Raw genomic sequence first — 24,711 nt, forward strand, 5'->3', positions numbered from 1 at the left:
GGCAGGAGGGATGCCTGACTCCAGGAACATTGCATCAATCCCACTAGCCCACTGACCTTGCGTACAGTAACAAATGCAAAGCTCACATGCCAAAGGCCCACATGTCATCCCCAGCCTCGTTGTCACCTCGTCCTCTTCTTGCTCTGCCTAGGAACTCTATCCCTTGCCTTCTTCCATCTTCTTTGTGTCCCAGGACCTTTGGGTGTTTCTTCTGCTTAGGACTGCCCTCATGCAATCCTGTCCCTTCTTCCAAGAGCATCTTTGGGAGGCTTCTGACCTCTTCCTTCCACCCTGGGTATGATTGTAGCCTCTTCAGTTTCTTCCTGGCCTCCCTCTAGAGTGTGTACTGTGCAGGATAGAAGTGTGTTGTCCTGTGGGAAACTGTGGGACATGCCCATATGCCAGCTATCTTTCCTACAGGAGCACCCTGAAAAGTTACCCTTATTACTAGGATTGAGTCTTCAGTGTCTTAATATTTGGCACCCACCAGCTTCCAGATGGCATCTTCTAGGAGACTCAAACACCTATTCATATAGCCATGTTTTAGGAAGGACAAGGGCCAGACTGGGAGGCCAGAACAGGAGCTACTATACTAACCCAAGCAAGAGAGAACCAGGTCATACACAAGGAAGTAGTGAAGCTGGTATTTATTTTATTAAAAAAAAAGATTCTAGTTTTCAATGGCAACTGTAACATACTCCCACCAACACAACAGCTTTTTAAAGTACACAGCAAAGGGCTCTGGGAGTTAGGAATTCAAGTCAATGTGTAGTTGGGTCTCTGCAAGGGGGTGGCAGATTAAATCCTCTCCTCAGCTTTCTGACTCCTGCTGCCTGCTCCTCCTCCAAGCTCTCTCTCCACTCCCCAAACACTTCTACTCAGCAGTCCCCATTGCCTTCCTCCTTGCTTACAAGGCTCACAGAGGTTCACTGAAGTAGAGTCAGGGTAGTAACATGGCAGCTTGTCTGTGGGGCCAGTTATGTCAAGACCCAAGAGAAAAGTAGGGTTTTTGGCGGCCAGATAGGGAATGGTTGGGTGTCTGATAGGGATTGCCATGAAAGACACTAGCTGGTAGTGATCATGGTTTCAAGGGGCCGAGTTGGACAGACGACGAAGATTCCAGCCAGACAGTGGAAGTGTTGGTTTTGGTGGCTGTATCTACCAACAAGGCCAGGCCTAAGGCTACGTGCAATCAAGCCCTAACTCTGTCTCCTAGCAGCCATGGCTCACTGGTAACTTGGTTTCCCTGAAAGAAATAAGGAGACCCATCTTCTTGGGCGATGAGCAATCATGAATCTGGGGCCTGAAAGCTAACCACAGAGCCTGAGATGGAGGTCACAGGACACTGCCTGGCCTATGGCCTGGCAGAGGAAAGTAGACTCCCCAAGAGTCCCTCACCAGCTCCCTGTAGGCATAGGTCAGGCTTCCCCCACTTGAGGGATGTTGAACTTGCCTTCTTCTGAGCCCACCCCTTGCCTCTTCCCTAGGACAAGAGGTACAAATGGATTCTAAGGATTTCACCCTCCAAGACCCCTATGATTCTTATCCAGAGGACAATATAGCATGCTCTTATCCCAGTGACAGAATACTAGGTCCCCAGGTAACTGAAGGTGGCATGTTCTGGTAGTATGTCCATAGTAGAGTCTTGAGAATAGAAGCCACTGTCACAGGTCAACCATCATCACACCCTCTTGTATGCAAAACACAGTGACCAGGCAAGGGTGGCTGTCTTCTGGCTGTGATGGTGGGACTCCATTAACATTCCTGAGGGTGGTTTCCCTCTCAGCAACAGAAGAGTCCCTCTGAACAAGTCCAGCACTCCAGGGGCCCTGTGACAACAGGTACATGTAAGAAGCAGGCTGCGTAGGTCTAGTGGAAGAAAGTGGAATACCGGTGAGAGCCCTGTGTGCCACATTCATTCTCAGAGCCACCTCCCTTTACCTAGCCAGCCCTCCCATGCTTTGGCCCTGGCAGCTACTGGACTCCCTCCCATAAACCGTGATCACCAAAAGCTCTAGCCATTATGGCTGCAAGTTTAGGGGGTTCACTGGGCCAAAGCTGACTGCAAAAGCCACTTGTATTATCAATACCTCCCCCCAGGACTGTTCAACTGGGCCTTGGGCCTTGGGAAGGGGCAGCATCCCTCAGAATTTCATAGCCATCTTATTCCTATGGTCTTAGTGAAAATGCTGGCATGGTTCTGGGGATGTCCCTAAATAGCTTCCTGGAGAAAGAGCATCACTCAGGGTCTGTTACCAAACCCAGCAAATCTTAAGGTCCTGTTTCTCTTTCCCATCTCAGGAGCTGGATGATCATTCTGAGATCATGTACACACACACACACACACACACACACACACACACACACACACACACACACACACACGAATGAACCAAGATAGCATTTAGCCCAGGCTTGAACTACTGTATAGCTAAGAATGGCCTTGAACCCCTTATTTTTCTGCCTCTTCCATCTCCCAAGTGCAATAACACACCTAGTTTATTCAATACTGAGAATGGAACTCAGGGCTTCAAGCATGATAGGCGTTCTACCAATTAAGCTGTACTCTTATCCCAAAGATCAGGAGTGATTCTCTATAGCATCAAGCAGACGCGGGGACCTACTTCAGCCATCTCATCTAGCAGAGTGGAGTGATGGCTGTTCTGGCCCCTAAGAGTGGCCTGCTGACCTTTGTGTGCTTCTGGGCCTCTCCCTATGTCATCTGTAATGATTACTATGTCATTCCTAATGTCTAGGCCTATAGTCAACTGAGCAAATTAGTTCAGCCCCTCAACTGGCTCCTGGCTGCCCCTGAGCAATGAGCCCTATAGGGCCTGTTCTTCTCACACCTTTGTCCCTTGAGCTCAACAGGTGGACTCCCAGCCTCCTTTCTCCCCTCGCCTCATTGCTTCTCTGCCCATGCCAAGGCCAGAAGGCAGGCTGCATGCGGGCGTTACAGGGCATCATGGCAGGGTGCAAGCAAAGGGGCCCGAGGCACCGGGTGCTTCCGACGGGGCCTGAGGGCCGTCTGACCTTTCCGGCCATGGGGCAGCAGTTGCGTGAGCAGGAACAATCACCCCAGTGTGCAAGGCACAAGCAGCCTTTTCTTCCTCAGCAGGCCGGCGCACACAGCTCCCAGCCTGGCTTCCCTTGAACAAACATATTTATTGTGGCCGCCACTGAAGGCCTCGCCTTGCAGCCGGAGCCTGGGGGCCTCTGTCCCACCCACGGGGGCCCAGGGAGGGGACCCCTGCCCTGGCGGTCCATTGGCCAGACCCTCTTCCCTTTGGGCCCTGGCCCCACTTTGCTAAGGCAGGGGTGGCTCTCGTCACAGCAGGCTCCAGAGCTTAGGGATCCTGCTAGGAGCTTGTGACCACCCACAGGCAGCAGGCCGGCCAGTTTCCCTGGTGGAGCACAAACACAAAGACACCTGAGATCTCTTCACATGGGGCAAGAACTTCACCTCTGGAAGCCTCAGTTTCCTCTTCCATAAAATGGGAGGCATGATCCAGCCTCACACATCTCTCAAGCCCCAGCCCCAGCCCCAGCCCCAGCATCCAGGAACTCAAAAGGGGCAGCTACAGCTGTCTTTTCTCAGGCTTGCTCTCCGTCTCAGCCTTTCCTCCCATGTCCAAAGTGAAAGAGTTCCCACAGGCAGGGCTCACCAACCTCAGGTCCCTCAACTGACCTCAGACCAAGGAATCCTATACTTTTCCCTCTGATGTGACTCCCAACCCTCATTTCTCTCTATCATGCCAGCCTCCTCCCCACAGCACAACATGGAAGACCCAACTGAGCATGAAATTTCCCGTGAGGATCAAACTCTGGTTATAAAAGTATGGAAGCTAGGGTAGACTCCAAAGGATAATGGGGGTACCCCAAACTTCCAACCAGCAGTTTCTAAGAGGAGAGAAGGCCATCTTGCCAGGAGAGGCACTATAGGAGGAGCCAAGCCAGACCCAAGCACCCCTGTAGGGAAGTAGGTGCACATTCATTTATCTCACTCTCCCACCTGAAGCTGAACCCCCAGCCAGCAGAAAACAGAAGTGCAAAGTTTCTGCAGGACAGGACGGGGACATCCGGACCTATTGTTTGCTCTCATTTCCTACCTCAGGGCCTTTGTGTGCCCATGCACAAGTGCGTACATGCATGTGCACGCGCACACACACACACACCCCGCCCCCAGGGGCGCGCGCGCACGCACACACACACACACACCTCTTTCCTCTGGTTGAGTCCTGTTTTGTCTTCAGGTCCCTGGAGCAGCTATTTCTGAGGTTCTCCAAAGAGGAGTCCTGTGTCATAAATCAAGACTGCCCAGACCTTCTAGCAGGCCTGGCATTCCTGGTGGTTATAGATGCCAGTAAATTGTCTACCATAGCTCTGTCTCCAGGAACTGGAAGACTAAGGTCTGGGGAAGGGTTCTGCTCTGCTTCAAGGGCTTCAGGAATAGGAGGGAGGGGCTGGTAAGCATTTGGAGAGAGAAAGAGAGAGTGAATACTGCAGAGAATGAACAGATAGTCGTACCAGGCCTCAAAGTGAGTCTAGATGGCTGAGAAGCAGGGAAGCCACCAGTCCAAGTCCAATAACTGCTACATATAGGGATTAGGCTGGGTAAATGGAGGCTGGGTCTTCAGTGACTGTGCCCTTAATGGAGACAGCATTGGCAGGATCTCAGTGAGCAGGATCAGCCTGAGTTGTGCTACTTTTGTGGGATACTGGGTGGCTGGAGAGTGGGGTACCTCTCTAGGACTTTCAGAGTTGAGAAAAACATCTAGGAACAGTATCCTGGATCCTCTAGTCTGGTATCCACTGGGTAATGATTCCAGAAGTGACCATGTGGTTAGGAGCAAGCATGAAGGTGTACTGTTTCTTTGCATCTTGGAATAAGTTTCCTGTCTCACGTTCCTCTGCTGTGAAATAAGAATTATGACCTCTACTTGGGCCTGGCAGTGGTAACCTAAGCCCCAGGACTGAGACACCAAGAATGATGGCCAATGCAGATGTCTAGGTTGACATCTCTGTGTGGCTAAGAACAGCCATGTGGCCAAGCCCGTGACATGCCTGCCCTGGGCCCAGTGGAAGTGAGTGCCTTGAATGGCATGCTAACACATGTCACATGTGCCATGGAAGCCTCCACTTGTCATCATGTAAGCTGTGGCTGTCTGTACACATCTGGCTTGAATTGTACTTCTCAAGAAAATGTGTTAAATCTGACAATGCACCCAGAAGGGCACAACAGGACTGAATGTAAGAGTGCAGGAAGCAGAGCAAGGAATTGGTGGTTCTATGGTAAGATTCTTGCCTGCCATACAGAAGGCCTTGCTTGGTTCCATTTCCAGCCAATGCATGACTCAGCTTTAGCAGGGCATGGTGGCCAAGAACTTTAATCCCAGCATATGGAATGTAGAGGCAGGTAGATCTCTATGAGTTTGATGCCAACCTGGTCTACATAGGGAGTTCCAGGCTAGCCAAGGCTACATAGTGAGACCCTGTCTCAAAAACAAAACAAACCTAACAAAAACCCACAAGATATGGTGTGCTAAATTGCTGTCCCTAACATGGTCACCTCCATGTCTCTCGGTGAAGATAAGACACTCACTCTGTGGTCCTAAAGAAAGGACCTAGTCCCCGAAGGGAGGAGATGCCTGGAGCCTGTGAAGTAAGAAGCTGTAGAAAGTGACCTCCACAGCTGTCTCCAATCTAGGACTATGACATGGTTGTGTGCCTTGGTCATGTCAGGCAAGGCCATGGAGTGAGAACTTGGTCAAGATGAGACATCCAGGGACTCAGCCACAAGTGGGGAGCCCAGAAAGTTCCAGGTCATCTTCAGGCTGCCCTTAAGGTGCCCATTCATGGCAATGCTACAGGCTCTCTGCTTACCCCTTCCGAAGGCTATGCTGAATATGCTGGCCTGATTTCCCAGGACACAGAGCTGTGGTGGCTCATCCTGTTAGCAAGGTCTAGAGAGGATCTCAGAGGAAAGGGTAGCCACAGATGCGTTCTGGGTACTAAGTCGGACTAAGGAGGACCAAGAAGAACACTAAGAGGGAGTAGATTCCAGGAGGGGCAAAAGCTAGGGCTCAACTTGTCAGGAAGGACAAAGAAAGGGGAGTTGGAGTGGGGGAAAGTAGCAGTATTTGGGGGATGGAGGGTCAGTTCCTGTCTAGTCACTACCCTATCCCGGGAACCTTCTTTCCTGGAGCATGTGCCCTCAGCAGAATGAGGAGGCCCAGCCACTCAGCCATACCACTGGCTGCCTGAGAACGGGAAGGAGTTAACTCCCGACCTCATGGGCTGGCAAACTCTGACTCACAGAGCAATAAAATTCCTGTGTTTTAAAAAATCAGTATATTAGCTTAATTTTATAGATTTCAGAAGTGCTACTTGAAAATAAAAGTCTCCTAATTATCTTTATGATCCCAACGTGAATCTACTTGACGCCGCTCACGGCGAAGAACCTTTGTGTAAACTGCCGGGAAGGCTTCATGCGGCCTCGGCCCTAACAGGCTGTAAAACACCGGCTGGTGGGTCCAAGCCCAGCAGGGATCTGAGGTCGTGGCAAAGTCCCTAGTAACACCGCGGCACACGGGACTCCTGGGTGTCAGTGAGTATGGAGCCACGGTTCAAATGGCCATGGGAGGGGCTGTCACCGTCTTGACATGGCCTATACATTCAGAATGTGCAGGAGGCATAAGCAGGAGACACAAAGGGCTTGGCACCCATGCCACCCAGAGGAGGGGCATCTCTGGCATGGAACCAATACTATATCCATCTCCTGCCCTGGACTGGGGCTCAGGAGTTCCAGGGGGAATCCACACCCTACCCTGACTTGACCAAGCTCTCCAAAAGCCCAAGCTGTGGCCAAGGCAAGAAATTAAAAATATAAACCAAAGGAAAAAGAAATACTTCCTCTGGTAGGGAGGGGGAGGGGATGGAAGGGGAGGCTGAAGTGGGCCCCTGCCAACTGGAGGCTGGGTCTTTGGGGACCTTTCCAATATGTTCCTTGGTAGTGAGGTGGATGGCTGTGTTGTCAGGAAGCCAACATAGTCTGGGAGGGCTGTCTGAGGAGGTGACCTTTGCCTTAACTATGCAGGAAGATGGAAAGGCCACCAGCCTCTGGCAAGTTGGTAAGTGTACCACAGGGTGATGGGCACCTCTGAGATGGGCAGATAAATCACTGCAGCCGCCTTGGTGTGCCTCACCCCCACCTGCCAGTAGCAGAATGTGCTTGGGGGTGGGTGAGGAGGATACAAGGAGGCAAAGCCAGGCTTGGTGGGCCCTCCAGGGTCTAAGAGTGTCACTTAGCCAGGCAAGGGGCTTGTGGAGCCTTGTTGGGGGCTGGGAGATGCCGGTTGGACCCAAGCCCTGGGCTGGGCCGGGCTGCCCTCTCAGCAGGCCACATGCTACAGTGCCAGCTGCACAGACACTGTGGGGATTGTCCTCCTGCCCGGCCCGGGACCTCGATGTGCCGGCTCTCCGCAGGAATTCAGAGCAGGCCGCGAGGGGGCCGTAATCGGACGCCAGCTCCGATGCCCTGTTGTTACAGGTGCAGTGTGGGTGCCAGAGGCCAGGTGGGAGGCACAGCACAGCCTGTCACTCACCAGATGGGCCCCCAGGGACCCCTGGTATGAGTGGAGGCTGGGAATTCATAGATGACAGCCTGACTCCCAAACTCCATTTCCATGTTACTTTGAACAAGTACTGGCTTTCCTGCCAGGTCCATCTCTATGGGGGGCAAGGGATATAGATGACATTAGCTGGATCTTTTGAAGTGGCCTTGAGGGTCTACCTCACCCTGTACCTCCCCACTACCACCCCATATTCCTACTGTATCAGGCATCCATAGTCAACGCAGGAACCCATCCCATGGTAGCTTGGCTCCCTTAGTGCCTGCAGGTAACAGATTTCCAGCCTCCAAATAAGGCACAGATGGACCAGTTGAAGTGATTTAAGGACAGCAGTGGGTTCAAGATCACTGTTGACTGATGATACCATATGATAAGCTAATCCTGGCCAAAGATATAGCATGATGGGACATGTATAAGGTGGCCAGTGTTTCTGTTATACAAAGGAAGACCAATGACAAGGCAACTTTGCTCTGGTCACACGTGGCCATTTCCCTTCTAAAGGGGTTTAAGCCCTCCTCTCAGACTTGGGGAGCTGGTGGCTTAGGAACTTGTTCATATTCAGCCAGGCCCACCATCAGCCCCACCCCTTGACTTTAAGACAGTGAGTCCCACAGATCTTGAGAGGAGCTGACACTGGTCCAGACATTAGGCTCCCTTGTGGGTACGAGATGACATCTACCAGAGCCTCTGGGCCACCCTGCCACTCTAAGCACACCTGGTCCTGTCAGTGTGCTGTCCTTGTTCAGTCAGTATTGGATTGACCAAATCTAATCCAGAGAATAGGGGGACAAAGGAGGAACAAGTTCTCTGAAGCCCTCTTAGGAATGAGATTTTGAGGTAGAAGCTGAGGGCAGCGACCATAGTCTTCTTGTGTGGAATCCCCTTCTTGTATCCCAGCAACCAAAGACATGGAACAAGGGTAGTAGACAAAACAAATTCAGTGTGAAGCCACCGGAACCTACAAGCCTATGGTTCCATAGCTACCGCCCTGTGCCCACAGCTCGGTAGGAATAGAGCCCATAGTTGCCGACTTTGACTCCTGCTTTGCTCCTAAACCATGAAAAGGCACCAGCTGTTCTCTCTTTCCTTTGTGAGACAGACTTCCTCAGGGTGCTCCTCTGGGGACAGTGCCAAGAGTAGGGTTGGAAGATGTGAAGAGTATACTTTCATCTCTCAGCCCAATTCAAGGAAACCTGCGTAGATTCAGTCAAAGTAACTTTTAATTATGTATGTTTCATAACTACCTTCGACACAAAGTGACATTTTCTGGCTTTTAAAACATAGTCAGATAAGGAAATAGAGTCTGTTTAAGGAACAGTGCTAAACAAACAGTGGTACAGGTGTTCAAAGATATCAAATGAGTAGTAGATATGGCAAGGGACCCAGCAATGGAAGGGGGAGGGACATGTGGACTTGGAAGTCCTCCCTAGAAGTCCCTAGATTTGGTGAACAGACATAGTACCTCTGGGGGCCCTGACTTTGATGGAAGATCATTCAACGCTACCTTCACATTTCCTGTGTCAGTAGATACAAGACCTGTGTCGGTGACAGAAGACCCAAAGGCCCAACTAGGTGGTAGCTTTAAACTCTTAGACTTACCATCCTCCAGTCCTGGAGATCAAGTGTGGGGAGGGCTGATTCCTACTGCAGACATCCCACATCCTTGGATTATGGGCTCTGTAAGGATAGAGATGTCAGTGAACACGTCCCCAACTTGCCTTCCTTATCTCCTACCCCCTCTGTGGCCACATCTTTGCTCCACCAATTTCTGTATAAGGAAGGCCTTTATGATCACATAAGGCAGCCCATAGTCCATCCATGCTGATTTTGCCTCCCCAAAATCAGCTGATCAACAAAATTTATTCTTCGTTGACACAAGACACAAGTTCCAAGTGTTAAGACATGGACATTTTCAGGGACCAATAAGATACTACCCACCACAGAACCCAGTTCCCTGTATCCCCTATACCCACAGCTTGGGCTCGTGGACCAATGGGGCCTACCATGCCTCTTATGAGGCTTGAAGGACACCACAGTGGTTGAAGGCCTATATAAGGAGCTTCAGGATGGGGGTGGGAAATCTCTGTACCTGGGGAGAGTGGAGACAGTAGGCCAAGAAGGATGCAAAGCTGGACTTTAACTCATTTGGTCTTTGAGGAACTAGGGGACCTGGTGGATCTGCTGATGGAGATGTCTCACCTGAATGGTGATGAGCAGGACACAGGTGGTCCTGGACATAACTTCTTCCTCATCTCTGTCTCTCTGTATATACTCTTGCTAGGGTTCCATATGTCCTCACAGGGATGCACATAAGTGGGGGGTGGGCTTGGCCCCATGTGATCCTGCACCAAGCCTTCTGTCAATCCCCTGCCCCATTCTAGCTCTGCAGGCTTTTTCAGTTTCTAGCCCAGGCCTGAGATCCCTTTGTGCCTCAGCTCTTTAGCCACAAGTCCCATCTGTTACTAAGGGAACATTCTAGAAGGTTCTGTTGCTACTTACATACCCCATCTCTGGGAGTGGAGAAGTGCCTACTTTAGAGGAGCCATGCCCAGCCACCAGAGAAGCTGGGCTCTTTTCATTATAGCCATGGGTATATTAATAGTTGGGGGATAAGAGCCCAGTGCCCCCTTGGCCTGTAATTTTTCTGGATACCCCTCTTGAGAGGGTCCGGCCCCTTCACCCAGGCTTGCCAAGCAAAATCAGGGTGATCATCAACCACAGAGCTGCTGAGTTCCTAGCAGCACCCTTCTTACCCCCTATGCCCCTGCCCTGGAGCTGCCACTCCTGGCCTCTTAGTTACCTCCTGGAACTCTTGGCACCGGAGTTGAGAGTGAGTGTTGATTGTTTAACCTGTTTAAGGCACTTGCTGTGACAATGCCAGATTTTTCCACTTTAAAAGTTAGAAGGAAAGAAAATAAATTCTGAAAGAAATAAGCTTTGCCCTGTCTGTTCTGCCCTTGAGATAGAGCGTTTTCATCCAAAATAGCCATCCCTCTTCTCTTGATCAGCAAAAGTGTCTTGGAGGACATTCCTAGAACTACTGTTCCTAGGAGACTTGTTCCTGACTTAGGCTATCCTGTACCTTAGCTCAGGCATGACCAACACATCAGGGAAGCAGGAGGTAGTGGCAGATAGCCTTTGACTTGAGCTAGTCCAATGTGCACATTCTCTGTTTGCCTAGACACTCACAGCTATCTAGCCCCCTACACCCCAGCACTGTGTTAGGGACCATGGAGACTGACCATTCAGCTATGCCACTTCCATACAGATCTTTCTGAATGCAGTTGAGCCCAGGCTCCCCTTGGCCCTTTCTCAGGGCCGTTTGCACTCTGCAGCTGAATCAATGCAAGGCAGAAATGCATGGCAGGGGAGTGTTTACCGGTAGAGTTTCTGAAGCCAAGGATGCTCAATGTTTGTCTAGGCTCCGTCCCACTGGGTCCTCCTGAGCTTGGCAAACAAGAGCCTTGGAGTACAAGGGGCCCTCACCTCCCCAGAGTGCTGAGTCCAGCACACCGGACCTCGGTGCAAACAGCCAGCTGGGGCTCTTCTATAGCACTAAATAAACGTAGGTCAAACAAAGCAAATGTGCCCTAGAGACCCCCGTGAGTAGGCAGACTCAGAAAGCTCTGCGTGAGCCCTTTGCTGTAGTCCACAATTACTGGGAAGGGCAATGTAGACATTTGCCTTCCCCAGGTGGCTGCCAGGAGTTGAGGTACTTGATTTTTCTCATTCCTAGGATCCAGGAAAGTTAGTCTTTTGCTGCCCTTCCCCCTGAACTTTTTACATTCTCTGAGTTCTTTGTGGAGAAGGCTGGCCTGGATGTCCCTTAGTGTGGGTCCAAACCAAGGCAGGTCTCATTTGGGATACCTAAGCCAGGGTCACGGCTATTATGCTGCAGCAGAGAGCAGTGTCTTAGCAATTATGGGCAATTGAAGTGATTCATGGGCCTCCAGTGATGTAGGGACTATTTTTATCTGTAAGGGTCTTGCAAGCCAGGGACCCTGTGCTGCTCCAGTGCAGGAAGTCTGTGGGGGTTGGTCTGCTCTCTGCTGCTTCAGAGCCTTCGTTCATCTGGACCCAGCTCAGGCCTCAAGGAAGAGTTCCCACCCCCTTCTTACTATTCAGCTTCAGGGTTATAAGGAGCCACGGCTTTTACTCAGACTCAAAGCCTGAGATATATTTGAGACCTGGACTTGCTGTCACTGTGCCTACTCCCTACCCGAACTACCCTTCACTCTGGAGCCTATGTTCTGTTGGCTCTCCCAGCCCCATCCCCCACCAGGAGATCAACCCTGCCTGACTCCCCTTTTGCTGAACTTCCTGAGTCTGTACAGATGGACCATGATGCTCTATGTCTGCCAGTGGTGCCCAAGGGAGGTGGAATGGATGCTTTCCTAACCATTATCTTTCTTTCCTCCATATCCACCTGAACAATCTCTCCAAATTCCCACTCAGTTCTCTCCTGGAACACTGATGTTCACTGGCCAGCTATGAGATTCAGATTCCCTCTAGGCCACACATATGCAAACCCACCATATAACATACTATGATATTTCCTATTTTCATTCAGCTTATTCTTTTAAAGGCAACCTTCATTATTATTTTAATAACCATCACACATGTTTCTTTCCTTACCATGGTGTCATATCCTGATCAGTCATAAGTTGAAATATTTTAAGTCAAAAATGTATTGTAGTAGCTGGGGAGTTAAAACTCTGTAATGTGTTCACCTTACAAACACAAGCACCTGAGTTCTAGCCTAAGAACCCATGTTAAAAAACAAACAAACAAACAACCCTAGGCGTGACAACATGCTTGTGATCCCAGCACTGGGGAGGCAGAAACAGGCAGATCCCTGGGCTCTTTTGGCCATCCAGCTGAGCCTAGCCTGCTTAGCACAAACTCCCAGATCAGAGACCCTTTTTCAAAAAACATCCACCTTGGATATACTTGAAGGTTGTCCTCTGCCTTATACCCTCCCCAAACACATGTAGGTGCATGTACACACACACATACACGCACACGCACACACAGGAGAGACGGAGGGAGGAAAGAGTGTTCAGTATCTACTTCTCTTAGTGGATATATCAGTACAGCTTCCTGGCACCCTGTGGAACCACTTGCTCCTAGGGCCTGGCTGTAGGTTGTACTTTGACTCCATCCATCATCATGAAAGATGACCATAAGTGTAACACCAAGACTAGATTGAAATTCAGTACACAAGATGTACTTTCTGCTGAATACACACGTATTTCGTACCACAGCAAAGCTTAAAAATCACAAATTAAAATATTGACCATCAGTCCACCATCCTCAGACTGTAACACAGAATAGTGTAGTGAGGAGTAGTATCTTACTGTAACTGCTTTTAAGACCCAGTCCTCCCCCGGCTCCTTATATGCCCCTAGACGTGTGTCTGCGAGCACGTGTACTCCCTGGGTTTTTGCTTAGGTGACTGCATGGCAGTGGGAGTCAGACTTCACTGAAAGCTTAGTGGGAAATTCAGGAAGATACCAGCAAGGTGGCTAAACATGAAAGGGCAGTATAGCAAGAGATTCCTGGAGAATTTGTGGTCTCATACAATTACCATTAAGCACAGTTCAGGAGGATACAGATGAGGCTTGCATATACACCTGGTTTGGGACAGGCCTAGCCTAGCCTGAACTCTGAGCTCAGAGAGTACCAGTCACCCTGTCACTGGCTCTTCCATATGTGGCTATATTCTGAATCCTTAACTTACCCTGCCCTGTAACACATACCTGGTCCAAGCCCAGAGCAAGAGCCCTGGGGCTAGGCTGGAAGAAACTAAACTCTAGAGACAGCAGGACTCAAGGAGCCTAACTAGGTCTTGCCAGTACTACTCAGAGCCTCAAGGAAAAACCCTCTTCCCTAGTGCCACTACATGTCCATCTACCCTCCCCTTACCCACTTCAATTTTCTGGACATCAAAGAGCATTTTTGCCAGAAGACTGGAAGAAAAAGAAGTGACTGTCCCTAAACCCAACACTCAGATGGTGTTGCATTACCGTGGAACAAAACAGGAGCCTTTCCAGGCATGGGGGAGTTGGCCGAGAGTGTTAGCTTGCGGCTCACCCACTTAGGACACTCCATGTCTTCTCCATCTTGTCACAAGCAGGAGGCTAGGTGGGTGTTGGGAAGACAGCACAGAATGCAGAGGGAAGGATGCTCCAGCGAGGCAAACACTGAATAGACCAAGCAGCCCAGCATCTCCCACAGGACATGAGCCCTTAGATTCTTTTAGGCCCATAGGAGTGAAGGATGCGCCATTTACCACAGCTTTGGTGAGTGTAGGACACTTGCACAGCTACTCGGTGTGCCTACTGTAAAAAGAAGAATCTAAGAGCAAACAACCTACCCGTGCTCCAGAGGCAGAGCCGTCGTGCAAGGGTTTAGGGGTTTCTCTTTTTGATTCCCTCACTCATTCATCCTGATCCACACCCAACATTCCAGGTACCATATTAGGTCCTAGAGATGAAAAAAAAAGAGAGAGATACAAGATCCTCATCTGTTTAATTCAGGGTCTTGAAGAGAAGCAAAGCCTGTCTAAAGAGAGAAGATTCTGCCCAGCATGCCACAGTCATGAAGATGAGGCCTCAAAGATGAGCCAACCCACCCTCAGCATGCTGTATATAGTATTCCTAACTCTGATGGGCCTTCTTGTGTGTGCCACTTGGAGGTATTTCTTGGTATTTTCTCTCATATCAGGACCCTCGGTAGGTGTGCCAGTTAGTTTTAAGTGCCAGCGTGTCACATCCTAGAATCCTCTTAGAAGAAAGTCTCACTTAAGGAATTATCAAGGGCCATGATGAGTGCCACCATTCCCTAGGCTTGGGGCCCTGAACTAGATAAACCAGTACAACCCTAACTGAGAAGCAAGCAAGCAAGGTTGTATTTTTCTCTCTACTCCTGACTGTGCACATGTGACTTGCCATTTGAGTTCCTGTCTTGACGTCCCTGAAATAATGAACTGTGCTGAAATTGTTAGCCACATTAAACCACCCCACCCTTGGAATTGTTAGCTACATTGACCCCTTCCCCCACCACCCCTAGGTTGTTTTATTGGCCAGGGTACTTGTCACAGCCACAGAAATGAAACTAGAATATTCTGCTATCATTCTCAGGTACACTTGTGTTTCAGTATAATCAGACATCTTTTCCCTTATGGATAGACTTTATGTCATGTCCCGCCCCCCCTCTCTCCATGGTGGTAGATGGAGCCATGTTTGTGTTCAGCTTCATCCTCAAGGGTACAAGGAGAATGGTGGGGGTACTTTCTTTGTCTGGTGGTCAGCTAACCACCCCTATCTCAAGACATACTGCTGTGGTAGGGAACAAAGTTCTTGAGTCTAGAAGAGCACTGATTCCTATAGTGTTTCATCCCTTTAGTGTGGTGTAAAGGTTTGGACCCATCGTTCCTCCCTGTCAGCTTTGGAGTTCAGTTTGCTTGTGAAACAGAATTTTCTCCAGATTAAGTTGGTTTAGCATTCCATGTGAGAATCCTGGAATCTATACTATTCTACCCACCTACCCAAGGGCAAGGAGTCTCTCCGCACGATATTGAACCACATGCTTGGTGCCCCACTGCAGTCAGAAGGCCTCCCCCCGGAAAGTTCACTTCTGCGACTCCAGGAGAATGTGTCCTTTCTCATGCTCCATTGGAATGTATTGATTGCTGGCATAAAGCAGCATTGTACAGTAAGCAGTGCCGATTGCTTTAGCCAGCTCTAACAGATGAGCTGCCAGTTTTTTCAGAGGGCAGCAAAAATGTACAGTTTCCCCCTCTTTCCCCAATTCATCACAGTATCTTCTTTCTGCTTCCTGAGCCTGAATATCTCCAGGACCATCCTTAACAGTAGAGACCATGGGTACCCTTGCTCCTTCAGCTCATAGTGAAAATCCCTGTGATGTCTTTTTGATGAATTGTTTGTTTACAACCTTTGCTGAGTTAAGAAAGTTCCTTTTCTATTTCTGTTCTCTAATGATTGCCTTTTTAACTATAAGAAATAAAGGATGAGCTGGGTGTGGCAGTGCACGCCTTTAATCCCAGCATTCAGGAGACAGAGGCAGGGGGATCTCTGAATTAAGGCCAGCCTGGTCCTACAGAGTGAGTTCCAGGACACGCAGGGCTACACAGAGACAAAAAGGAAGGGGGGGGGGCATGCTTATCAGATGTTTTTTCTACTAGCTGGAAGAATTGTGTACTTATCCCCTTGATCTGAGAATCACACTGAGAGACTCTGATATTGAACCGTCTTTGCATTCCTGGCTCACATCCTCATTCAGTTTTCTATTCTTCCTCGCTGGTTTAATATACATTCTTGGGTTTGATTAGCTGTTTCCATAGGACTTTTGCCTCTTTGTAAGTGGCATTGCACTGAATCTCCTTTTTCTTACATTTTCCTTGCATGGATTTGAAACCACACCTATTAACTGGGCAGCGTAACTCTTGTTCTGTTTTCTGGAGCCATGTAGATATTTTATGAAGTTTTGGAAGAGTTCAACTACAAAACTAGACATGCTTTAGTAACATTTGTATTTCCTTTTTGTGTGTGTGTGTCAGGGGAGGAGTCCCCGACGATTGACCACAGGGCCTCATGCTTGCTAGGAAATTTCTTCCTCACTGGGCTGTCCACCCAGCTCTATACTAAATTTCTTAAATGCTTACCTTCTAGTTCTGATTTTGCTATAGTTCTCAGTGTTCATCCATGTTCATTGGTGTTTTTGAGCTTACGCAAACACAGGTGTCCATCAGACCTAATTTTCATTGTTTTGCGGCTTTCGTTCATTAATCTTTGCCATGGGTTGCAAACTGAAAAGTGCCACTTATTTTTGTACGGCCCATGAGCTAATAGTTCTTTACATTTTAAAATAATTGAAAAACTAAAACAAACAAGCAAAAAAAGACGAATAGGAAAAGGACACTGGGAAAGTATAAAACTGTGAACACACTCATCCACATGGTAAACTGTACGGATACACAGCTGTGGCAGCCGTGGCATTCATTGTTCACAGCTGTTCCCATGCTGCAGTGCAAAGCCAAGCAGGTGTCTGCCCGGCAGATGGAACTGCACTGCTGTTCACATTCCACATATCCTGTCATCCAAGACTCAGTCAATCCAGCATTGTTGGTGTTTCTCACCCCACCTAACTTCTCAGCTGTCCCTTCCCTGTCATCCCCATCTTGGGCTGTGCCATATGTATCAGGCTTCTAGCCAACTTGGTCCAGGCCCAACCCTGTTTTTCTCCAGGCCCTCTGCTACCCACTCTGTAGATTATGCTCACCAAATTCCATGCCCCAGGATAAAACTCAGTAATAAGAAAATGACTTGCAGAGTCACGCATGGTGGCACACACCTTTGGTTCCAACACTTGAAGGGCAAAGGCAAGTGTATCTCTGTGTTCAAGGCCAGCCTGGTCTACGTAGAGAGTTCCAGGAAAGCCAGAGCTATAAACTGAGACTGTTTCAAAGGAGAAGAAGAGAAGGAAGAGGAGGAGGAAGAAGAGGAAGAGGAGGAGAGGAAAAGGAAAGAAGGAAGGGAGGAAGGAAGGAAGGAAGGAAGGAAGGAAGGAAGGAAGGAAGAAAGGAAGGAAGGATGGACTTATAAGTTCACAGACTGCAGAAACGTATTCCTACCTGACTGACCTTGCCTATCCATGGAGCTACTTGAGCTCATGGTGATCTTCTTGGCAATGGCGTCCATCACACAAAATAGGATAACAGGGTCTAGGGAGGGGAGGAACCCTCAGAGTTCAAGTGTTAGAGCAGGCTGAATTCAACCCAGGACTTACTCTCCATATTTTCATTCAGCATGATTTCAGGCCAAGAGTTGCATGGTTGAAATGCCCAGGGAACATCTTTCCATGAGGAGTGAGTATAGCTAGCTTCAGGCCTTAGCATCTCTTGCCCAGTGAGGCTCTTCTTTCCTTCAGGTACTGGGTTGCAGGGGTACTGTGGAGACTTCAGCACCTAATGGGTTGTTGATGATCTACTTTGGCTTATCTCCATCTCCTAGATGATGTATTGATTATGTCCAATTCAGTGACAGACACCTATCTACCTGTGCCACAGGCAAGAAGGAATGATACGAAGACCCCTCTCCTTCCACCAGCCTCTTATCTCTCCCTATTATTGTATTTGATTCATTTGAAGTGAAGCATATTGTAGGACAGTTTTATAATTATAAGATCATTGCAGAGTCAGTACAGAGTCCCTACATGTCCTCTCCAGTGTCTGTCAGGAACATAATATCTCAGTGTCTATTCATTACCGATGAGCAGCAGTACCCACCAGTACCCACCGTGCCTCACACAGTTCACTCTATTTGAATCTTCAGCATCCCCTCATATCCCCTTCCTGGTCCAGGATCCATCCAGGATTCCATACAACTACAGGTCCTACCTCCTGAAGCTCCTCTAGACCGGAACTATTTCTTTCTATCTTTGATATGACCATGGGTTCTCCAAAGGTTCTGGGGTGTCTAAGCTGAGTTCTGTCACATTTTTCTTAGTATTAGGTGAGACTATAGGTTAGGAAAAGAAGTTAAGCCTCTCTCTATCATCCACTAAGGGTGCCAACTGTTTACACAACTTATCCCAATGCCAGGGTTGGCTATCTTGGCTGGGCTGTGTCTGTCCAGCTCCTCAATGTTTATATTGTTCTGTCCCCTTTTTCTATACTGTCCTCCTAAAAGCCAACAGGGCCTGGCCTTACAGAGCTCTGGAGAGACCCCAAGACATGGACCATACTGTTGACCTCTGTAGGCCCTAGTGGGGACCATTCATGGCGGGACCCCCTGAGAATGAAGTCTGGCCTCTTCCTGGATCAAAGCCATAGGCCCTGTTCCCCGGGGACCGGGAAGCTGAGCAGGCAGACAGGGTAGCAGGCCATCGCCCCAGGCAGGCGTGGGAATCCACACATGGCCCCTTCTCAAAGGCGGGTGCTGTCCCTGGGCCCCGGCAGGGTCCTGGAGCCTCTCTCATTGGGCACATCCGCGCCCAGCCTGGCCCATGGTGGAAATGCAAATCTAATTAGTCTGGCATTGAGCCCGTCTTAAAAGCATTAACAGAGCCTTAAACTGTGCTGTCGGATGGGGGTGAAGAAACGCCTTAGAGAGAAATTACCGGATGGTGACAAAGCCCCAATTTATTAGTCTTCTCCAATGGGGACTGTGCAAAGGACATTAATTACTTTAATGGGACTTATTTTGCTTCGTTGCCCAAAGTAATTGGTTTATTAACCTCTCCTTCCCTTTAGGGAAGGAGGGAGGGGCTGGGGGGACCGGGTGGTGGCCCCGGGAGGGCCCTGCCCACTGTGTTGCCTCTGCCCAGCAGGTCAGCTTTGCACCCTGGAGCAGTCAGCACTCTGTCCCTGCTGGTTTTGACTGAAGCAGTATCAACACCCCCACTGCACACCAAGTTTTGGGGACACAGCTTTGAGGAAACAGAGCCCTCAAAAAAAAAAAAAAAAAAAAAAAAAAAAAAAAGATACACTGTTCCTAAGGCTGACAGCTCATGGCTATCACAGGTATCTGAGCAGAAAGGTCTACCTCTGGGGAAATAGACCTATAGGGCAGGATTCCTACAGAAGAGTCAGGTAGGGCAGGATCAAGTACATAGGGAGAGGAAATGAATAGCCAGGCCAGGTTGTGGGATCATGGTGGACAGTGTTCAAAGGCTAAAGGGAAGGTCCTGGGGTAGGGGTAGGGGGATGGGCAAGGCTAACTTAAGCAGGTAAGGCAGTCAGCCCTGGGGAACCAGTTTCCTTGTGCTTCCCAGATGGGTCTAGATAACATTTAGTTCCAAAGCAATCTCTCTGGCTTGAGCAAGCTATCTTGAAAATACATGGAAAAACTGCTTATCCACACTGACAGAACACCCTGGAAGACAGCTAAGCCCAGGCTCTGAGAACAGTGTTGAGTTTGCAGAACTTCACAATCTACCCATAAGGAAGGGCAGAGATTACTGCTGGGCAGGAGGCCAGCTCTTCCTTCATGGACTAGGCCCGAAGGAGGCCCAGGACTAGGCGGGAAAGAGCTAGGCGGGGGTAGGGCAGCAGCTCCTCTTGACCCAGCTCTTGGATAGACAAAGAAAAGAGTTTTTCCCACCTTTGGAAGCACAGGTTGGATTGTTGTGCCCCTCCCCCCACTTCACCCTAGTGAGGGGGGCCACATGTAGATCCCAGAAGGTGTATATTTCACCCAGATGCTATATTTGACACAGCTATATTTGACTGGGCAACATGACAAGTTAGAATAGGGCTGAGGGGTCTTCATGTGTTATGTGGTCATGAGCCCCCTCAGAATGTCCTCAGGGGTTCCCACAGATGAGCCTTCTCAGCATCCTGATAGACTCCTTGCCTGCCCTCCATTTAAGCCCATGCCCTGGCCAGGCATATACATGGAGAGAAGGCACTCAGACTCTCAGACAAGGGTCCTAACCAAGGAGGACCCATCTATAGATATAAGAGCTCCAGGAAGTCTGAGACATAAGGTCTTGGGGGCCAGCAGAGCTCACAGTGGAGACCCTCCCTCCCTCCCCAACCCCAAGTTCATTCCATCAGTGTTCAGTAGTGGGCTAGCCCTCTAGCCCTTCCTTTCTGGGGATTCTATTGGAAACGAACAGTCTAGGTTAACCTCAACCTTACCAAGAGCCTGGGGGCTATAATCAGGCAGGGAAGTAGAAGTCAGTAGACCAACATCCCCACCTCTTGTTTAGCTTTTGGGCCTTCACCCTTGGGAGAGCTTCCATCTTTGCAGATATCACCTTGTCCTTGATTCTAACCTTAGCTCAAGGGTAGGCAGCTCTTGGCCCACTGAACTGTGTGACAGAAGACATTTAGGGATTATAGGACTCTGAAGTGAGAGGAGGTTTCAGGCCAGGTTAAGACCACACCCCCATACCATTCTTAGAGCAAAAGCTAATGGGAGATCATGGTGAACACTCAGTCCATACCAGGGCTTTAGGAGGAACGAGGTTCTGTCTCAGGCAAGCCTTGGTCTAGATCCTTCGTCTGATTTGGAGGCCCATTCATTCCTTCAGCACCCACAGGAAGGTCCCACATACTTCAGTTTCCAATGTGGAGCCAGGACCCACCAGCCAAGTCTAGAAAAGTTTACGGGCTCTGTGGGAAGGGGCTTGGGGGATTAGAGTGGGGAACTTATAAAATGAGGGTTGTTCAAGAGGCCTGACCCCAGTGGGTGAGGCAGAGAAGCAGCTAGGGATGAGACTGAGTGCTCTGCTCTGCAGGCAAAGCGTGAGCACTGAGGGCTGCTGGGCTTGTGTGACCCATTTGCTAAGCCTCTCTGGCCTCATTTGTACAAGGGAGACAATTCGAGATATTAAATGTGCTTTAAAGCACAAGAACAGGGATGTCTGGGATAAAAAAAAAATGTATTGATAGAGGTTAGGATAAGGGGAACGAACCTAGGTAAGAAGCCAATAAAGATGCTAAGCGCCTAGAAAATCTTGCTGGAAGCCTGGGGCAGAGTGGAATCTGTTGGCTCCCAACCTGAGGCCTGCTGGGTCTAGGATTTGAGTTCAGTCCAGAGGAAGATGGGATTGAAACATGTCAGGGACCTCTGCACAAGGCCAAGCCCTTGGAAGTTAGTTGCCAGGTGAGCTTATGGGTTACCTGGCAGGTTATGTATGGAGTCTGTGGGGAAAACATCTGGACACAAACCAAAATGTGGCGGAGAGACAAACCCACCATGGACACACTGTGGCAGATTTACCCGGGACTTTTTGTCCCACCCAGAAAGGCTCAGGAAGGCTAGTTAGAGGTGCCAGGTTTGCCAGTTGTACACAGCTTCAGGGGTTTTATGTTCTGGGGTCCGAGTGCTCTGGGCTGCTAAGGCCCTCTCTAAGGAGCCCCAGAGAGCTGCTACCTCCTGAATGCCCCTCGTTTAACTCCTGTCTTTCCCCGTCCTACTTGTAACCCAAGTGGCTGCAGAGGCCCTGGCTGTGCCCAGGTTGCTGTGTAGTTCACAAGGAACTATGCACAAATCACTTCTCTAGACATAGCCTGTGTAATTCTTCTTAGACATTAGGAGTTTCTCTCCCTTGTTTTAATCAACAAGTCCCCAATAAGCCATTTCAGCGAGGCCATTACCAACGGCCCCTAATCTCCCGGGGGCTGCTGAGCGAAACGGGATCTCTCGGCTCTTTCGCTGAAAACGCTTTTCTTGTTTTCTTTCTCCAATGTGCTGGAAACTAGCCAACTCGCCAGTTCCATTAACTTAATGAGGGCTGACAGTCTGCAGCAAACGTCCTCATAATCTCCCCAGGACTGAAACAGGGTCCTCTCCAGTGCTTGTTCATACCCCAACCTTCCTGGCTTCTCCCCAGGATTAAAGTGGGTCCTCTGCAGTGCCTGCCCATACCCCAGCCTTTACTGGCTTCTCAACTCTGGGCACCAGATCCTACTGGTACAAACCCAGACAAAGACGTGTCTCTCTTCTGTTTCTACCCGGCAGTTCCCCACAGGTTTCCCTGGACTTTCAGGCCATCAGTGACATTGGGGCACTGGCACCCCTGTTACCTCAATGGGTCCAGAGCCACTATGTGATTCTCAGAGCTACCAGTGTGTCTTCTTTTTGGCATTCCTTCCTCCCAGGATGCTCCTTTGTCAACATGAAAACTTTATCTATTCTTTCTTTTTCTTTTTTTTTTTATTTTTCTGGGCTCTTTCGATCCGGAGACTCCCAAAAATCAAAGAATTGACTGGAACCAGCTGAGGCTCAGGGAAGAAATGAACCTAGGACTTTTCTGTCAGGAAGGTTCCCTCTTCACCCTAGCCTATAGTAGCAACAGGTGCCACCTTTGGGAGAAGGCCCAGACCTGGAATGGCAGTCTCTCTACTAGCAAAAAAAAAAGGACAGGGCTGAGCTGATTCTCAAAGCAGACATCCATCCTACCCCAGCAACCCCTTCCCCTGGTGTGAAACACACGCCTCATTAGTGCTGAGAGCCGTGGGGTGGGACTACAGACTCACCTGCATACCCCGTGGTCCAAATTCTCAGCCAGGTCAGCAGCTTCCCACCAACCACCCTTTCTGTCCTTTGTTCATTTTGGCTCTATGAAACAAAGTCTTTCTATGAGGCCTTGGCTTGTCTGGAACTCACCATGTAGATCAGGTTGGCCTCAAACTTGTTGCAGTACCCCTGCCTCAGACTACAGGTGTGTGCCACCATGCCTGACCGAATCCTCCTTTCACAGGCCACACATCTCCTCCCAAACCAGGCTGCTGTTCTAAGATATGTGTTTGTCCTGGGTAGGCACTCCCTAAGTGTCACCCTTATTCTTTCACATGCAATGAGTGGGGGACAGGATTGGTGATGCCATGTGCCTGTACATCTGTGGAGGCTACCACACAGGGGGAAGCCCCTGAACATGCAGTCTGTCTGCAAAAGGAGTGTCTGAGGAAAACTCTCAGGTCAGCATGAGGGTAGGGCACGCTCATAAAACCAAGGCATGATGCTTAGCATGGCCGTGCTGCCTGGCATCGGTCTCTGGATGACTTATGTGTGTGTATTGCTTTATGTGGCCCTAGTGGAACTACACAGAGCCTCCTCAGGCCAGCCTGCTACCCAAGCCTTATTTCTGCAGGCCAACTTACAGCTTTCATCTACCACCTTACACTTAGCTCTCCCATCCTGATGGCGTCAGTCCCCTTGGATGAACAGTTTCCCGACTCCATCTAGTCCTTTGAGATATCCCCTAAGACAGTCGTTGTATGGCTACAATAATTCCCTCTGTCTTCGGCTTCCCTTTCTGCTTTCTTAATTACTCCAACTATGGTCAGAAAATATGAGATGGAAAATTCTAGAAATAAACAATGCACGAGTTTTTAATTGTTTGTCTTTGTAATACTGTTATGAGATTCGTGCCATCCACCCCCTATCCCACCTGGGATATGAGTGAAGTCCCTGTCAACCAAATCCAGAGTGTTTTGCTACCTACCCCTTAGTCACTTGGTAACCGTCTCAACAGGTCTGCCTTCTGGGTGTCACAATGCTTACCTTTAATTTTACTTATTAGTAAAATATGATACAAAATAGTAAAAAAAAAATACATCAGTCATGATGCAGGTATGCTGAAGAGGCCACAAAGTATGTCCTTTGAATGAAAAAAAGAAGAAGTGTCTGCAAGGAAAGGAAACAGTTGCATGCTAGGTTGCCAAGACCCACAGGCAGAACAAATCTGTAAAATTGTAAAGAAGGGAAAGGAAGTCACTGCTAATTGTGTCGTCTCTCCTCTAGCTACATGGCTCAGAACTGCCCTTGACTTTGGGCATCTGATTGGCATCTTGGAACTTGTTCCTTCTAGTTAAAGGGAACTCCTATATTCATACAAGTGTTTGGTTCATGTTCATCTCATAGGACAGACCACTAGTGTGTCAGACAGGGGCCCCATGTTAGTGGCCAGGCCCCCACTCTCCTCCCCAGACTTAGCTAGGAGAAGCTATTGGGGGCATTTTCACAAACTGGGCCACTCCTGGCTGTCCTATTTTGTCCAGATTCTGCCTTTTACCCCCTTGACGTATCTGCCAATGGCAGCTTGTTCTGAGCCTGGGTGTTCCCACTGACAGTCAGGTCCCTGCCTTAGGAAGCTCTTCCACACAAGCCTCCCTCACTCTTACCAGTTCTTTTCTGGTGTCCCCCAAAGACAATGCTGGTGGCACGGGATGGAACTTACTTAGGGTTTTCTAATTATCTTAGGGCTATTATGGAGAGTAGGTCCTGGTATACTCTGCCTTCTTTATCCCCAGGGCACACAGACTGGCCTTGAACTCACTATGTAGTTGAAGGCAACCTTGAACTTCTAATCTTCCGGTCCCTACCTCCTCAGTAGTAAAATTATAGATGAACATAAACCTGGGTTATATTAGGGGTGAAACCCAGGGATTTGGGGCATGCTAAGCAAGAGCTTGTCAGACCCATATCCCCAGCCCCTCAGACTTCTTTTATAAGAATACTGATCCCATTCATGAGAGCTCGGCCATCAGGACCTAACCCCTTCCCAGAGACTCCACTTCTCAATGCCACCACACCAGGACTGCACC

General features: G+C 49.3%; 1 protein-coding gene and 1 long non-coding RNA gene across 8 annotated transcripts in view; one reads left to right on the forward strand and one right to left on the reverse strand.

Moving 5' to 3' along the window:
* Positions 1-24,711, forward strand: part of Kcnq1 (potassium voltage-gated channel, subfamily Q, member 1) — a 320,174-nt gene that overhangs the window by 215,264 nt on the left and 80,199 nt on the right. The window lies entirely within an intron of this gene.
* 4933417O13Rik (RIKEN cDNA 4933417O13 gene) lies at positions 632-8,510 on the reverse strand. The gene is made up of 3 exons (NR_045842.1): positions 8,347-8,510; positions 7,605-7,728; positions 632-1,869 (listed from the first exon to the last, which is right to left on the reverse strand). It is a non-coding gene; the product is annotated as an RIKEN cDNA 4933417O13 gene (long non-coding RNA).

Source organism: Mus musculus, chromosome 7 (assembly GCF_000001635.26).
Source record: "Mus musculus strain C57BL/6J chromosome 7, GRCm38.p6 C57BL/6J".
In the NCBI taxonomy this organism is placed as follows: Eukaryota; Metazoa; Chordata; class Mammalia; order Rodentia; family Muridae; genus Mus; species Mus musculus.